The sequence below is a fragment of the Erinaceus europaeus genome, chromosome 1 (genome assembly GCF_950295315.1).
Source record: "Erinaceus europaeus chromosome 1, mEriEur2.1, whole genome shotgun sequence".
NCBI classification, from domain to species: Eukaryota; Metazoa; Chordata; class Mammalia; order Eulipotyphla; family Erinaceidae; genus Erinaceus; species Erinaceus europaeus.
In genome coordinates, this window is record NC_080162.1 from 181,910,312 (window position 1) to 181,928,392 (window position 18,081).

Genomic DNA, 18,081 nt, shown 5'->3' on the forward strand with positions numbered 1-18,081 from the left:
ACCATTCTGTGGTTCTCCCTCACCTCACTTGCTTCACTGAGCATAATCTCCTCCAATTCCATCTACTTTATCACCAAGGACACAATATCATCCCTTTTTATTGCTGTGTTATATTCTTTTGAATATGTGTCTCATAATCTTTTTATTTATTCAGCCATTTGGTGAAAGGCATTTTGGTTGTTCTCAGGTTTTTGCTATTGTGAATAAAGTGCTATAAATATTGGGGAGCATGTAGACCTTCAAATCAGTGTTTTACTGATCTTTGGAGAGCATACACTTTCTTTTTTTAAAATAGTTTTTAATATTTATTTCCTTTTGTTGCCCTTGTTGTTTTATTGTTGTTATTATTGTTGTCGTTGTTGGATAGAACAGAGAGAAATGGAGGAGGGGAAGACAGAGAGAGGTAGAGAAAGCTAGACACCTGCAGACCTGCTTCACTGCTTGTGAACCGACTCCCCTGTAGGTAGGGATCCCGATGCTCAAACCGGGATCCTTACGCTGCCGGTCTTTGCGCTTTGTGCCACCTGCGCTTACCTCACCTGCGCTGCCTCCCGACTCCGAAGCACACACTTTCTAAGTATGAAGCCCTGAGTTTGAGTACTGGAACCATGATCTGAGAACCATGAATAGCACTGGGTAAGTTCTATCACTGGGCTAGTGCTATTGCCTCTCTCTCTCTCTAAAAGTAAAGAATGAAAATTTAGGGTGGGAGGCTACTCAACACTATTGTGTTGAAATGAAGTGCTGGGCTTATCGTAGAGGCCTCCTAACTCATAATATCCCACTACTGTTTACTGGATAACTGTTTCAAAATTCAAATACATCCTAGGAAGAAAACCCTGTAGGTCAATCATTTACAAGCTATCAGTTACATAATCATCAACTCATCTTGAATCAAAGCCGATAGTGAAAAGGGGAAAATACTTAAGATGCCAAGAGTTTACTGAAAGAACATGGGGCTTAAAATTTACTACTGAAAATCAGTATTTGATGATAATATTGAAGCTTAAGGAAGGCCAGTTACTGAGCTTTCAATCCTTGCAAATTGTGCGCATGCAATTATTCACTTTGGTCACTAGATGGAGATATTTCGCCCATTAGCTCTTGACATGGCAGCCTTTGGTCTTTTCCTTTGCAGTAGGTATTTAATTTACTGGAAATTCTACATACAGCTCCACTATGTTAACCAACAAACATTTTATTATTGAAACTATGATTTTTCTCCTTGATAAAACATTACAAGGTGCTTTTATATTAGGTATGTCAAAATAATGTAAAGAAAAAGATCAAGTGTATAGTTTTTTTTTCAGAACTTCACTATAATGATACAGTATGAAGACTTTTTTCAAGTGAAAGGATAATTTTCCATCAACTCTGGTATTTTAAAACAATAAATCTACTAAAACAGTGCAATTTGTCTGAAAGCACAACTTAGTAAGGGTCTCAGCTGAAATTTGTCAGTGTATTTAAATTTTAGTGTTTTACCTGTGAAATTACAACTTTGACTGGAAGTGCTCATTCACTACTGAGGGATTTGCTGCTTTTCTACAACTACCCAGTGGCACATTGGTCAAGACCAATGTTGACACAACACTTAAGTTAGACAAAGAAAACGCTACTGAGAAAGTAGGTAGAAGGGACCTACTAAAAGTGCTAGTGCGCTAATAAACAGCTATATCACAGCACCAGAATTCATGTGGGTTTTAAATTTTTTTAAGGTAGTCAGGCTATAGGGCAGCAGGTTAAGCACATGTGGCGCAAAGCTCAAGGACCGGCTGAAGGACACCTGTTCGAGCCCCCAGCTCCCCAACTGCAGGGGAGTCGCTTCACAAGCGGTGAAGCAGGTCTGTAGGTGTCTATCTTTCTCTCCTCCTCTCTGTCTTCCCCTCCTCTCTCCATTTCTCTCTGTCCTATCCAACAACGACGACATCAATAACAACAAAAATAATAAATATAACAATAAAACAACAAGAGCAACAAAAGGAAATAAATATTCTTTAAAAATTTATTATTTTATTTATAAAGTGGAAATATTGACAAGACTATAGAATAAGAGGGGTACATTTCCACACAATGCCCATCCCCAGAGCTCCATATCCAATCCCCTACTTGATAGCTTCCCTATTCTTTTTTTTTATTTACTTATAAAAAGGAAACACTGACAAAACCATAGGATAAGAGGGGTACAACTCCACACAATTCCCACCACCAGAACTCCGTATCCCATCCCCTCCCCTGATAGCTTTCCTATTCTTTATCCCTCTGGGAGTATGGACCCAAGGTCATTGTGGCATGCACAAGGTGGAAGGTTTGGCTTCTGTAATTGCTTCCTGGCTGAACATGGGCGCGGACAGGTCGATCCATACTCCCAACCTGTGTTTCCCTAGTGGGGAAGTGCTTTGGGGAAGCAGAGCTCCAGGACACATTAGTGGGGCTGTCTGTCCAGGGAAGTCTGGTCGTTTAAAAAATTTTATCATTGATTTAATAATTGATTTACAAAATTACAAAATAACGGGTGCAACCCTGCACCGTTTCCATCACCAGAATTCTGAATCCCCAATATCTCCATTGTTAAGTTCATGTAGCATTTTTTTCATTCATGTAGTTTTCCAAGAATAAGACCCCAAATAGTAACCAAAAGTAGTGGCAATCCATAGGACATTTGAAGTCAGTGAGCTTTCAAAAAAAAAAAAACTCTACTTTTATTTTTTTCTTTCTTTTTTTTTTATTGTTGTAGTTATTATTGTGGTTGTTGCTGGATAGGACTGAGAGAAATGGAGAGGGGAGGGGAAGACAGAGAGGGGAGAGAAAGATAGACACCAGCAGACCTACTTCACCACTTGTGAAGCAACTCCTCTGAAGGTGGGGAGTGTGGCTCCAATAGGAATCCTTACAAGGGACTTTGCACCACGTGCGCTTAACCAACTGTGCTACTACCCAACTCCCTTTTTTTTTTCTTTCAACAATTCCACTCTTTGTGGTATGTCTGTTGAGTTTATCTCTGATTGTTAGATTTTTTTTTCCAAATTGATTCCAATAATGCCTTGTTATGACATCTGTTAATTCAAGATAGCATTTTACTCAGTGATTGAATAAAGTCCCCTGGAGAATGAAAGGATTTGTAGAGTGAAACTGATGAAACTGAAGAGCGGTAATTAGCAGTATGCACATTATTCAGATTCAGCCTGGGTAAGCTGTTGAGGGGATGCATTCTTGATTACTTTCAAGTTTTTACGCTATCAATATAGCTGATGGTTCAGAATATGGACAGAGTGGGCAGAGTATGAACCCCACTCTCAACTGCAAACAGCAGATTGTTAAGAACAAAACTTTGCCACTCACCTTGATTCTACACAGTGTTGATTCATATTGCTTCCTCTCTCACTGGAAAAATCAACAGTAAAATCCCTGACACCTTCATGTTTGTTACCAAGTCAGTAATGGGTAAATAAATGAAAGGAATTTGCTTTCCATTTCTTGTTTGAAAAGAATAAAATGTATGAAATATTCTGCAAAATAAAAGTAGCGTGTCTATTTCTCAAATAAAGCCCTTATCCCTGTATGATTCCAACTCATCTCTCCAGTCATACTTTTTTTTTTATTGTTGTTGTAGTTATTGTTGTTATTGATGTTGTTAGGTAGGACAGAGAGAAATAGAGAGAGGAGGGGAAGACAGAGAAGGGGAGAGAAAGACACCTACAGACCTGCTTCACCACCTGCAGGTGGGGAGCTGGGGGCTCAAACCATGATCCTAATGCTGGTCCTTGTGCTTCGTGCCATGTGTGCTTAGCCTTCTGTGCTACACCCAACTCCCAGTCCTACTTTTTCATGAGCTGCAGATACACAGTGAAGCCCTATCAACTCCTAGACCTGTCCCATACCAGTGTCCCTTTGCCAAATTTCCTCTCTTTAGTCTCCAAAGGAAAAATTCTGAGTCTTTCATTAGACCTCCCTGTCCAAATAGGCCCATATTTCCAGGCCCCGCCTCAAGTTTCCCTTCTCCATAAAAGGCATTCTGATTCCCCAATAAGATGATGATCTCTGTCAAATACTGAATCTCGGCATCAATTTATGTGTCCATGAACAAGTAAGTAACTGCCATTGGATTATAAAACTTTGGTGTCTGTGTGTCTCTGGTTTTTTGTTTTTTTTTTTTTAGAATTCTCACCCTTATTCTACTAGAAACTCCAGGTCTACAGAGATTACCTGTTCCTATATAAATTTACATTTACTTAATGAAAGCACACCCAGTTACTATTGGCAGAGTATATAGAAAGTAATGCTGTTTATGGTAGCATATTTACCAGAGGGCACCATGTTGGAGAAAGAAGAAATGTTGCTGGCTCCTTATTATCTTGGTTCTAATGTGTTTCCACATATTCCCAGGACAGTGATGATTCATCATCTGGATTGGAAGCTGAAGAGATAAGCAAAAACTATTTAACAATGTTGTTTTTCAATCCTAGAATTCTATAATCCTATGCAAATCAAGTTATTAGGAGAAGTTCTGATACTAGGAGTCCCCATTCATAATCTTGATTTAATGAAACAAATAAATGTTTGTAAGTGGGCACTACTCAAGTTGTCATTAAAAATGTTAAATATCCACTCCCACAATTAATGAAGTGAAGTATGAAATTAACTTATCAAGGTATTGAAGTTAAAGAAGAGAAAATACATAAATAAAATCAAATCATGTCATTAGACTGCTGGTTCTCAAACTTTTTTTGGTCATTGCACATGCACACAACACATTTATTTGCCTAATTATAAGGACAGAATTATTTTCTCAATTACAGATTGACACAAAATGTAGTTTAGTGGAAGTTTACATGAATCCAGAATGTCTCCACAGTATTTTGCCTTTTCACACTTAAAAAAAAAAGAAAAGAAAAACCAACTTTGCCTTTTCATGCTTTAAATTTATTTAACTCAAATGTTAATCCCTTTGGGATATCTAAATCACATATGCAGGAGGAAACTCTTTTTTTTTGTTTGTTTCTTTTTTTTTTTTCCCCTCCAGGGTTATTGCTGGGCTCGGTGCCTGCACCATGAATCCACCGCTCCTGGAGGCCATTTTTCCCCCTTTTGTTGCCCTTGTTGTTGTAGCCTCCTTGTGGTTATTATTATTGCCATTGTTGATGCTGTTCGTTGTTGGATAGGACAGAGAGAAATGGAGAGAGGAGGGGAAGACAGAGAGGGGGAGAGAAAGACACCTGCAGACCTGCTTCACTGCCTGTGAAGAAACCCCCTTGCTGGGTGGCTGGAACCAGTATCCTTACGCTGGTCCCTGCACTTTGCGCCACGTGCCTTAACCCACTGCGCCACCGCCCGACCCCCAGAAACTCTTTCATAAGGAAGACACTCGTAATCTGTGAAACTGTTTCAGCCCAAATGAGATTTTTGTGTCTTTTGTTGGTGGAGACAGTGTGAAACAGGACGCACATGTCTCAGTGATGACTGCAGCCCCACTGAGAAAGCAATTTGCAGGTCGTATCTTTGAAAAATTATTATCTGAGATATGAAAAGAGGAAACAAGAAAATAGATCAGAGGGCAGCCCAATAGATAAAAAGGTAAAATTCAGTTCTATTTGAATAGTGGAATGTCATCAGCGCCCTTTAATTTGGCCTCAAATAGCAACTGTCAGCAATTTGCTTTCAGTTTCTCTGTGAAAAAGAAACACTGACCATGACCCCACGCACTATGCCTAATTTTCTACCTGATGGAAAGGGATGCTGGTAGCTTCTTTATCCCAACGAATGGACGTGTGGAGAGACAATGCTGACCTTGGTAGTTATTAGTGGATGCTGGTTTTATTGGTTATAAGTGTTATTAGTCATAAATCATGAATGGAGAGCACTCATGAAGGATCCATTCCTCCACAGATAAGTGCATTTCACACATAATCAAGAAAAATTATCATCTGAAATATAGGAGTAGGAGTAGAATCTTGGTTCTCTGTGAAGGTAGTCAAGCAAAAGCATATGACTTTGTAAGAATTGTATTTCCCAAGTCTGCAGTAAGGGGAATGATTTTCAGAGAGAGAGAGAGAGAGAGAGAGAGATCTGCAGTGAGGGGACTGATTTTGAGAAAGAGAGAGAGAGATATCTTTATTAGAACTGAGTTCCTGGATTGGAGGTGGGGAGACAACTCTACCTCCATTTTGCTTCTTAGCCACATCTTGTTCTAATTTACTCCTGCTAAGCACACCACCTCTGGACCTTCTTTTGATGGTTATAACTATTAAACAGGAAGGCAGATGCTACTCTGACTATAAGAGCATAAAAGTGGAGCTTTAAGGCAAAAAATGATAGGTTATTGTGGAGTTTTATTGCTTGAACAGCTCAAAATGTTAGTCATCTTTATTAATCAAGTGCCATTTTGATTTACATCTCTCTTGGACCTGTGGATTTGATCGGACTAATTGATCATCACTGATGTATCATAGTCATTTGTGAGTTGTGTTTCAGGTTACCCATTGGTAATAATAAATTGTTCTGGTATTTAGAAATTGATATTTGGTGGGGGTTGGAGGGGTGGGGTGAGTGGGTGGGTGGAGGACTGGTATACCTGGTAAAGTGCATATGTTACCATGAATTTGGGTTCAGGTCCTCTGTTTTTCAGTTGCAGAAGTGGAGAGGGAGCTTCATGAGTGATGACGTAGTGCTGCAGATGTCTTTACTCTCCCCCTCTATTTTCCTTTTCCCCTCTCAGTCTCTCTGTCTCTATAAAAATGAAGTTGATGCCAATAACTGATTTGAGAAGCATCAAGTCTATTTGAGGAGTGTCAATCTTGAAAGTTTCATATGTGCTGAACATTTTTTTTTGTGCCTTTAGGGCTCAGTGCCTGCACCACAAATCCACTACTCCTGGAGGCTATTTTTTCCCCTTTTGTTGTTTTATCATTGTTGTGGTCATTACTGTTGTTATTGATGTCCTTGTTGGACAGGACAGAGAGAAATGGAGAGAGGAGGGGAAGACAGAGAGGGGAGAGAAAGATAGACACCCGCAGACCTGCTTCACTGCCCATGAAGCAACCCCACGGCAGGTGGGGAACTGGGGGCTCGTACATATCAGATGATGACTCCTGCTTTAAAAGACTCACACATGACCATGGCAGTCCAGGGCTTTACTTGCACAGGAGGTCCCATAGACCCAATCTTTCCTTCTATGGAGATTACTGTGGTGGTGATATTGTGACCCCTAAGAAAATTTGGATACACCAGCAACCTGGCACTCAAATATCTTTTTTCTTAGATAAATACCCACTTTTGGATTGCCAACCTCCCTCTCTAGAATGTGAACTCCATGAACAGAAGAATTTTGTTTTATTCACTGCTGTATCCCAGGTATCAAGAAACCGTGCCCTCCAGTGAGCAGAGTCATAAGGGGAGAGAGACTTGACTCAAAGTATTTAAGCTAGAATTGCAGGGACTTAAAAACAGCATAGGTTACTGTTGATCTGTGAAACCTGGAATCCATTATCAGCACATAATTTTTTAATTTTAAAATTGTAAAAAGAGCCTTTTGCCATTCAGGGTAGAATGAATGCCTGGTGTTGGGGTATAGATATGAGTTGATATCCAGATTGAGAGCCAGGAAAAGACTACACTTATCACTAGAGAAGTGAAAATTAAAGCAATATTGGAGTCCATGTAACCCCTGTGAGAATGGACTACATCAACAAAACAGGAAATGGTTCCTCTTGGCAAAGATGTGGAGATTGAGAAACTCTATTATACTGCTGTTGTAAACACAAACTGGTACAACCATTATGGAAAACAGTATGGAGAGTCTTTAAACAAATAAAAATGCAAATGCCTTATGATCTAGCAACCACTATTAGGTATTTATCCAAAAGACATGAAAACACTAATTCTGAGGGGCATATGCACCCCCAGGTTTATAGCTGCACTATGCACAATAGCTAAAATATGGTAGTAACTTAAATGTTCACTGACAGATTACTAGATAAAGAAGTTATGGGGCATATGCTCAATGAAGTATTACTTAGCAATTAGAAAAAAGACAATAGTATGCCTCTCAGGACACTATGGATGGAATTGGAGGTGATTAAGCTTAGTGAAGTAGGAAAGGAAGTGAAAGACAATGGCAACATGTGGAGTAAGAAAATTGAAACACTGCAGCTATCAAGAACAATGAACCCACCTTCTCTGACCCATCTTGGACAGAGCTAGAAGGAATTATGTTAAGTGAACTAAGTCAGAAAGATAAAGATGAGTATGGGATGATCCCACTCATCAACAGAAGCTGACTAAGAAGATCTGAAAGGGAAACTAAAAGCAGGACCTGATCAAATTGTAAGTAGAGCACCAAAGTAAAAACCCAGTGGTGAGGGGTAGGCATATAGCTTCCTGGGCCAGTGGGGGGTGGGAGTGGGCGGGAGGGATGGGTCACAGTCCTTTGGTGGTGGGAATGGTGTTTATGTACACTCCTAGCAAAATGTAGACATATAAATCAGTAGCTAATTAATATGAGAGGGGGAAATCAATTGTATGTCTCAAAGTTTCTCAAAAGACAAACTGAATCTTTTTAATATATAGGCTATGTATTTGATATGCGGACTCTCTCAAAAGCCTAGACCAAGTAGATTAGAAGCTTCCAATAGCACAGCTATATACAAGATACTGGGTACTGTCCAGCAAACCATAACAAAGGGACTTTTCAAAGTTAACCCAATTAACAAATAATGTGATGATAATATTAACTATTGATTGTCTTTTTGAACCCTAAGACAGCAGGAACCTCACATCTTCACTATAGAGCCCCTACTTCCCCCAGTCCTGGAACCCTTGGATAGGGCCCACTTTCCCGTATGCATCTCCCAATCCAAACCAAATAACATTGCATCTGCCGATCACAACCTAACCAAAGCAACGATTGCTACCTCAACATGCTTCACCTCAGAATGTATCCAGAGACTTCACGTGTGGAATGACAACCCTTCAGCTTCATTACTCGGGTGAGACCTTTCCTTTAATAGTACACTCTAATTTCATCTCAGGTAGTTCACTTTCTAACAAAGTCCCATAACCTAGATATACACCAGTTTCTGTGAGAGAGAGCTTATGTGCACACATATCCATAAACTACTGCAGAATATATACCTGAAAGCAGAAGTACACTAGAGTTCGCAGTTCCAGATGCCACCAGAATGCTGGCTAGGCTTCCCTGGATTGAAGACCCCACCAATGTGTCCTGGAGCTCAGCTTCCCCAGAGTTACACCCTACTAGGGAAAGAGAGAGGCAGACTGGGGGTATGGACCGACCAGTCAACGCCCATGTTCAGCGGGGAAGCAATTACAGAAGCCAGACCTTCTACCTTCTGCAACCCTCAACGACCCTGGGTCCATGCTCCCAGAGGGCTAGAGAATGGGAAAGCTACCATGGGAGGGGGTGGGTTATGGGGATTGGGTGTTGGGAATTGTGTGGAGTTGTACCCCTCCTACCTTATGCTTTTGTTCACTAATCCTTTCTTAAATAAAAAATTTTAAAAATAAATAAATAAATAAATAAATAAAAGAACAAGAAAAAAAAAAAGAAAATTGAAACACATGAACTTGCAAAAAATAAAAAGCCAGGGTGGTGGCGCACCTGGTTGACTGCACATGTTACAATGTATACAGACCCTAGTTGGAGCCCCCAGTCCCCACCTGCAAACATAAAAAAAAAAAAAGAATAATAAGTAAAAATCCAACCTATCTTCAAACCTGACCTTGGGAGAATTATGGTGATTATCCTTGAGGGTGTGGGGACTCAGAACATTGGTGGTAGGAGTGGTGTGGAACTATACCCATATTATTTTATAATCTTGTGTCTCACTATTAAGTCACTAATAAAGAGAGGAAAGAAGGAAAAGATAAGAGATAAAGAAAAAAAGGAAGAGAAGGAAGAAAGAAAGAAAGGAAGGAAGGAAGGAAGGAAGGAAGGAAGGAAGGAAGGAAGGAAGAAAGGGAGAAAAAAGAAAGATCCTGGCAAAGGACAGGGGCTGAAGAAGCAGCATGGACAGAGCTATCGTGCATGAAGACAAGGCCAGGCTGTGCATGCAGAGCAGTGAGGTAAGGTCTCAGAAAGCCCCAAACATTGGTGACAGCGCCATGTTCTGAGTCATTGCATGAAAGGGAAAGTTTGAAGATTTCCTTTGGATTTTACTTTATTTTCCAGATGTAGGAGGAAAGAGATTATCAGAAAGCCCAATAATAAAATGTGATATTTGGTGCCATGAAGAAGGTTCAGTGGTACAGCACAAGTCTCACACAAAAGTGAGTTCCTGGGATCATTGTCCTCACAGCATTAATAAAATAACTTTTTTTCTACCAGGATTATCATTAGGGCTAAGTGTCTGTGTGACAGCTCCACACCTGCTGGTAGCTATGTCTTTTATCCTTCCTTCCTTCCTTCCTTCCTTCCTTCCTTCCTTCCTTCCTTCCTTCCTACCTTCCTTCCTTCCTTCCTTCCTTCCTTTCTTTCCCTCCTTCTTTTTCTCCTTTTATTTTCTTTAAAGGGACAGAGAAAAATAGGTGGGTGGGTGAGGAGAAAGAAACAGCTGTAACACTGCTCCAATGCTTGTGAGGCTTCACCCTCTCCACCCCTCCACCCCACCTACTGCTGATGGGGACCAAAGGCTTAAACTTGGTCCTAATGCATGGTAAAATGTGTACTTTCCTGAATGCGCCACCACCCAGCCCCAAGAAATCTTCTTAATAAGTAGTGCATATACAGTACAAGTAAGGCACTGCTCTTAGTAGTTCACATGGATTGACTCATTTAATCCCCACAACAGCAACTGATTTGGAGAGAGGTTAAGTCATCACAGTTAATCAGGAAATGACTGAGCTCAAATCTGAAGCTCAGGGTGTCAGTTGTCTCTCTGTTTTTTTTAAATGTATTTTTTTATTTTTATTAGTGATTTAATAATGATTACCAAGATTGTACAATAACCAGGATGTAATTCCATATAGTTCCCACCACCTGAGTTCTGAGTCCTACTCCCTCTATTGGAAGCTTCCCTATTCTTTATCCCTCTGGGAGTATGAACTCCCTTAAATTCCTTATGGGGTGCAGAAGGTGGGAGGTCTGGCTCTGTAATTGCTTCTCTACTGAAAGATTGACCTGTCAGGTAGGTCCATGCCCCAGCCTGTTTCTATCTTTCCCTAAGGAGTAGAGCTCTGGAGAGGTAAGGTTCCAGGACACATTGATGAGGTCCTCTGCCCAGGGGTGTCAGGATGGAATCATAATGGATGGCATCTGCAACTTGGTGGCTGAAAGGCAGTAAGATATAAAGTAGGACAAATTGTTGAATAAACAGGAACCCAAAGGTAGGATTAGAGCCAATGAAATTAAGGGTTACCCTAAGCTAGGAAGTCTATTTTAGGTATATTCCAAGGGGCCCCTGACTTTAGTAATTTTTGCCTGAACCTGATAGCCAACACGTAGGTGGACTAAAATATTGTCTGGGAAGATGTGTCAGAGTTGAGAATAGGGCTAGAAAACTAGATCAGGACAGAAAAGGGTGCCAGAAACAGCTAAAATGCAAAGATAACTTAGATCAGTGCTGCCTCCAAAATGGGTGGTACTTGAGAAAACAAGATTTTTACACTGACAATGAAAATAAAGTTTTCTCAAATCCTAGGGTCACGACTTCACTATAGGGTTTTTTTTTCCTTTTGTAGGAGTAAGGTACATAGAAGCAATTACACAGGACACTTGGGACGCTTGCCTGGACTAGGGCTGTATCTCTGTTGTACACAATAGCAACCAGAGAATAACAGGTGGCCTTTCATTGCTGGAGACACATAGGTGATGAAGACAGCACAGCCCTCAAGGTGGGTTGGGGTCAATAGGACCTGTATCTCCCCACATCCTGAAACAGAGTAGGACAAATATGTTCATGAAGACATGACCTTGTTGCTAAAATTCTCCAAAGAGGACTTTCAAGGGCATGTCCATGGAGTTCAAGTTTAAAAAAAAAAAAATCACAGCTCAGAAACAACCCAATAAATTCAGGAGAAATAAACCAGAATGTTACAACATTACAACTGTAAGGTTTGAAGAAAATCCTTCCAGAGGTGGAAGGGAGGAGCATGGAAACTCTACAAAGATAGTTTAAACTGGAAGCAGACACCAGGCAGTTGGTACCATTTTGAGTCACATGGCAGAATTCATAGGCATGGACAGAGAGGCAGAGAAAAGAGTGTTACTCCACGAATGAAAAGCTGTATCCTCCACTCAAAGGGTGGAAGCAAGCTGCCATAGTCCATAAGGCCTGGAACAAGGCAAGAAAAACTCACTGCTTAAGCTCATACAATGTGAGGACAGAAGATGCTCCTCTCCTCTCCCACCTAATAAGGACATAGAAGAAAAACACAGACATAGCACCACCTGCTGACTGAACAGGATTTGGAAAAGATGTCTGAGTTGGAGTTAAGAAAAATTATTGTGAAGGAAATTCCTGACTCCAATCATCATATACAAACATAGATCCACCATCTCAGAGACAATCATCATATACAAACATAGATCCACCATCTCAGAGAACGTTTTACTAGAGAACTACAAAATCAAAGGAAACTTTGAACGGAGGTCCATGAAGTCAAGTTCAACATTAAAACCCAATATTACATACTTCAAATTGAAAACTCTTAAAACCACTATTTTTCCTACAAGTCACTGTTCAGAATCCACCAGCTGGCTGGAGTGGTGTGTGTGTGTGTGTGTGTGTGTGTGTGTGTGTGTGTGTGTGTGTGTGTGTGTGTGTGAAATCATAATATTCAGAGAGTTGTCCCTGCACCAGAGATTTTTCTCAGCATTGTGGTGGCTCATTCCATGCTGCCTGGGCACCTGCAGGATCAGTCAGTTTGCACAAGCAGCTTCCCAAGCGAATGACGTAGCTCCCCTTCTGTTGTTCCCAAAGACCAACATCTGTCAGAGATCAGCATGTGCATCCATGTATTAAAGCGCTCACTGTTCTAAGGCCCTGCACTTAATTTTCCCTTGGGTAAACAGATCCAATAATGGATAAATACTGAAGGATCAAATATCCCTAAACTATTGGAGAAAGCTATGAGGGTAGACTTTAATCCACACCAGGAGTGAGAGAGACAGAGAGAAGAAGGAGGAGGAGGAAGAAGAGGGTGAAGAAGGAGGAAGAGGAGGAGGAAGAGAAGAAAAATAATGACAGAGGCTTTCCAAATTATGAGACGCCTGATATAGAATTCATGCCACTGATTGTGTACTATCTTGGAAATATCTCAAAAAATGGTGGTGGAGAGAGCTGTGCGGTTCAATCACTTCAAATGTTAAATATGGTGTGATTGAAGTAGACTATCTTTGCTCCCATCAGAAAAGAATAGCATAGAGCTTACTTGCTGCTCTTCTGCAAGCTGAGTTGACCCCCACTCTCTGTAACAATACACCAAAAAAGATATCTACAAGCATCTACTAATTGCATTTTGAGACAAGTCCCAAAAGGAAGGTGAACTCTGGACAGGCTCAGAGTCCTGGCCTTTCAGTCTAAGGCTGGCCTTTCTAATGACTAAGCCAGTCCCTCTGGGAAAACACACAGCTCAAGTTTATCTTTCAACTATAAACTTCTGAGGAAGAACATTTCAACTTCTCAGGAATTTTACCTAATGCAAAGACATATTTTATAATTTTTCTGTAACTCTTTCTCATAGAAGAAATGTTCTAATGTTAGATATAAGTTTTTACTTCAAAGGATTGCTCCAATAGAACTTTTTAGCCCTATGCAATCACACTATTATTTTCTGATTTTTTTTTTTTAAAAAAAAAAGAGGGAAAATTTAGCACTGCAGGTTAGAGATGCCTTCTTGTTACCCAAAAAGTATCAATTACAGATGTTTTCTTATTACTTAAAAAGACAAACCAATCTTGTTGTAGACTGATATTCATTACAACCATGCATTTATCTTACTTAAATTTTGTGGGTCCACTCAAGTTAGTCACATTCCCAAACCTCAAAAACAGGTTATGTATACGACTACTAGATATGATGATGACTTTTATCTAAGAAAGCAGAACTGCATCCCAGCATTCATAACTGCATTATTTATAATAACCAAGAAGTAGAAATAGCCTAACCACTTATCCACAGGTGACTTGGTATAGAAACTGTAGGGCAATACATTCAAGTCTCTGCAATCAAAATAGGTGGTATTGTGTCCTTTGGGACAAAATAGATGTAACTGGGGTGGGGGGGGGTGGTTATGCTTAGTGAAGTACGGAGATGAATGGCAACTACATGACAATTTTACTTATTTGTGGATATATAGAGATATAGATAATTAAAATATATACTCTTACAGGAAAAAGCAGTCAATGTGAAAACTATCTTTAAGACTCTGAGAACCATGGTGGTTGTTGGTGATATTAGGACTATACTCTATAATCTTAGAATTTTGTTAACAAAAAATAAATTATTTTTTTGCATGACAATTGAGCATGAGTGTAAGAATCCTACACTTTGAAAATGTTCACATGACACAACTTTGCTTTTATTAAAGGCCTACGTTAATATCGACTTTAGGTAATGAAAAGAGAAGTCCAAAAAGGTTGCTGGTGGATATGGTGTGGAACTATACTCCCGAAATTTTATAATCTTGAAGATGATTATTACTTTTAAAAAAGTAATGCAAAAAGGACTTTTGATATTATAACAAAAATAAAACTAAAAGTATCATTCAGGTTTCATAGGGATATTGTATTTCAGACAGCAAGGAAAATTTTGTTTGTAGAGTATCACTAGTGTTATAAAGCTAAGGACTCAGAAAAATCTCATGAGGATAATGCTATGAAAGTAATGTAAAAGGACATTAGAGCTGGCAGCTTTTTCAGTTAAAGTAGTAACTTTAATATCCTGTAGCATCCCTTGATTCACTCAGCCTACAGCATCTTCTTTCTTCTCTTGTGATAGATCCTACTCTCTCTATCCTTACTTTAGCTGCCTGCATTTAAGACTAAGACAGACCTACTCAGAATCCCTGTCTAGTTTTAGTGTGACTCAAGAAGCACATATGAGTCCAACCACATTAGTTAGAATTATTCCTTGGTCCTTTTCTAACTGCTTTGCACTCTAAAAAACTGGTCTGAATGTCTAAATGAATATTAGATAAGTAAAGGGTTTAGAACAATGAGGATATGTGCCTTATATACATGCTATGCATTAACAAAAAAGAAGGCAGGAAAGGAAAGGAAGAAAAAAGTAAAGAAAGAGAGAAAGGAAGAAAGAGAAAGAGAAGAAGGAAGGAAAGTAGGAAGGAAGAAAGGGAGGGAGGAAGGCAGATAAAGAAGGAAAAATGACTTAAACAAGATACTCCTCAGAAACAGACTGACACTGAACCATACAAGTTATATAAACTAGATTGTTGTTCGCCTCCACAATTCTTGCCATATTTAGGCAGTCCCATCTGACTGTTTCAGTAGATTCTGTGACCTGTTCTCACTCAGTCTTGCCAGACAAGAACCTAAATAACCTTGAGAGTAGACCAAGCACATTATTACCTGGTTTTGACTAATAGAAGGAGGACAGCAATCAAAGGATTTGGTCTAGTATAGACTCAAATTCCTTGCTCTCTCTTCCATATAAGTGAGTTGTAAGTACAATGACAAAGGAAAATGAGAATTGCAGAAAGCAACTCCTAAAAGCTACATCAGATTTTCCTTCACGTGGGTTAAATAATGTTTAAACCTTGAGAAATCAATGAGGATTGAATAACAGCACATAGATTCCATAAATAATAAATGAGGTGGCTGTATAATCAAGTATGTTAAAACTGCATTAATAAAATGACCAGTAACCAAGAAAAGAGAGAGTAAAAAAATAAATAAACCTGCCTTCACTAGTAAAAGATCTCTTCACGCTAATAGCCTGTGTTTTTGTAAATGAGTCCTTTCCCATCTTTCATGGTAAAGAAAAAACAGACAAACACACATGTTGAAGAGGCAATAGTGATATGACTGCCACTTTAAAGACCACTTGACAGATTTCTGGCTTCAAGCATGGTTCTTCGTACTTGTTGATTTATTTTCTGGAAATTTTTATTTCTGTGTTTCTGTCTTCCTCAGAACCAGAGATCTGTGTACCTAGTTTGGTATATATTTTGCCATGTACCATTTACAACCAGTTTTTATATTGGGCTTAATGAAAGGACAGCCATAAACAGTATAAAATGAGCTGGAATTTAAACCTAGTAGTATCTGTATACTACCATTGTCTTTTAGGATGTCGTATTTTCTCTTCTAAAGAAATAGATTTCTCCCTTTTTACTACCCAAGGCCTCTTAATTTTTAAATATTTTAAGTAATTTTAATATATTTATTTATTTATTATTGAGTAGAGATGGAGAGAAACTGAGAGAGGAGGGGAATATAGAAAAGGAAAGAGACAGAGACCCTGCTTCACCACTCCTGAAGCTTTCCCCCTGCAGGTGGGAACCAGGGTCTTGAACCTGGGTCCTTGTGCACTGTACTGTGTGTACTTAACAGGTTGCACTACTGCCTGTCCCCATTTTAAAATATTTATTTATTTATTAACAAGTGAGAGGAAGAGAGAACCAGAGCACCACTCTGGCAATGCCAGGGACTGAACTCATGATCACAGTCTTACAATCCCAACATTGGACCCATCTCCTGGGATGCTCTAGGACTTCTTTTTTAATTTGTCTTTTTCTCCCACTGAGATTCACATTCTAATAGAATTTTGATCAACAGGTACATAATAAAAATGAAATAACTAATTCCTCATTTGTGGTCATAAGAAATATTGATTAAAATACAAGCATCAAACCAATGTGAGTTAATACTGAGCTGATACAATTTCAGTTAAAAGGTTTTCCATGGGAATTGGGCAGTAGCACAGAGGGTTAAGTGCCCGTGGCACAAAACGGAAAGGACCCTGGAAGGATCCTGGTTAGAGCCCCCGGCTCCCCACCTGTAGGTGGGGAGCCGCTTCACAAGCAATGAAGCTGGTCTGCAGGTGTCTTTCTCTCTCCCCTTCTCTGTCTTCCCCTCCTCTCTCCATTTCTCTCTGTCCTATCCAACAATGATGACATCAATAACAACAACTACTACAACAATAAAAAACAAAGACAACAAAAGGGAATTAAGTAAATATTTTTTTTAAAAGGTTTTCCACAAGACTCTATTTAATTCCTTGTGTTAAAACGCTTTTATGTATAGTCTATTTTACTAATTAAAAATATTTTTAAAAGAGGAATTCTATGCACCTTGGGGACTCTAATCCACCGTGAGAAGCTACCAGATTTTGTGTTTTTGAGCAGGAGATGTCATTATGCAGTTCATGAGAAAGCATTACCTTGAGTCAAAAATCCTTTCATATGCCAGTCTAAATCCCTCCTGCTCCAGTGTAAACCCATTTCCTTTCCTGGTCTCAGGAGAAATGGGAACAGCTGCTAGTTGTCTTTTAACTCTCGCTTTGTGACCCAGGGCTGGTCTGTCTTTATTGTCCGTGCACCATATTGTGAGCCACTTTGGACAAATTCCTGAGGAATGGTACGTTTTGTTATCCTACTCTCATTTCCCGGGTTTCCTTTTTGTTATGCAAGTAGGGATTTAAATTCTGGGAATCTGGACAAGAAAGCTCCAGACTTGAGAAGTATCTCACAGGACTGCTTGTATTCTTCATGTAGCACCAGGAAGGAGGAGATTGAAAAACCTGATACCATGATAGCTGAGACTAATATCTGTTGCTGCTGTTCCAATTGCATTTAGTATTTCTGGAAATTCTTGCCTTGGGTCACAGTCTTAGTACCAGCTGGGGTCAAAATACACCATATGAAGGATTCATATTTCCATCTAATTAATTATACTGATGCATCTGGAATTGGGCATGCTAAAGAAATTTAGAGATATTTGGTGGAAACACAAAATTGGTTTTTTATTGTTATTCAGTCATATGTTGACAATCATTAAATAATATTTTCAGTTCCCATCAAAGCATAATAAAAAATATAAATGTAATATTTAATTCCACTCAAAATCAGGAAGTCCAAGTAGTCCTAAATCACATTTTTTTACAAAAT

The 18,081-nt window shown here is 39.4% G+C and overlaps 1 long non-coding RNA gene across 1 annotated transcript in view; it reads right to left on the reverse strand.

The window, feature by feature from the left end:
• The window catches only part of LOC132540922 (uncharacterized), a 113,183-nt gene that overhangs the window by 7,497 nt on the left and 87,605 nt on the right, over positions 1 to 18,081 (reverse strand). Inside the window, exon 2 of the long non-coding RNA XR_009552111.1 lies at positions 4,305 to 4,417. This is a non-coding gene — a long non-coding RNA (uncharacterized LOC132540922). The remainder of the gene's footprint in view (positions 1 to 4,304; positions 4,418 to 18,081) is intronic.